Source organism: Crocuta crocuta, unplaced genomic scaffold (assembly GCF_008692635.1).
Source record: "Crocuta crocuta isolate KB4526 unplaced genomic scaffold, BGI_CrCroc_1.0 scaffold696, whole genome shotgun sequence".
NCBI lineage: Eukaryota > Metazoa > Chordata > Mammalia > Carnivora > Hyaenidae > Crocuta > Crocuta crocuta.
In genome coordinates, this window is record NW_027529467.1 from 605,865 (window position 1) to 606,097 (window position 233).

At 36.1% G+C, this 233-nt stretch overlaps 1 protein-coding gene across 1 annotated transcript in view; it reads left to right on the plus strand.

Annotated features, from left to right (window-relative positions):
* The window catches only part of CFAP47 (cilia and flagella associated protein 47), a 492,482-nt gene that overhangs the window by 318,507 nt on the left and 173,742 nt on the right, over window positions 1–233 (plus strand).

Genomic DNA, 233 nt, shown 5'->3' on the forward strand with positions numbered 1-233 from the left:
TTTCGGTCATTAGCTTTCTGAATAATCAGAGCTTTGGGACGTGCATTTTATGTCTAGTGCTATACTCTATTGGCCATTTATTTGAATTCATTTATTGGACAAATTTCTAGAAGTAGAAATGTTTAGTTAAGAGTATTTAAATTTAAAATTGTGATAAAAGGGCACCTGGGTGGCTTAGTTCGTTGAGCATCCAACTCTTGTTTTCAACTCAGGGCATGATCTCCTCCAAGGTC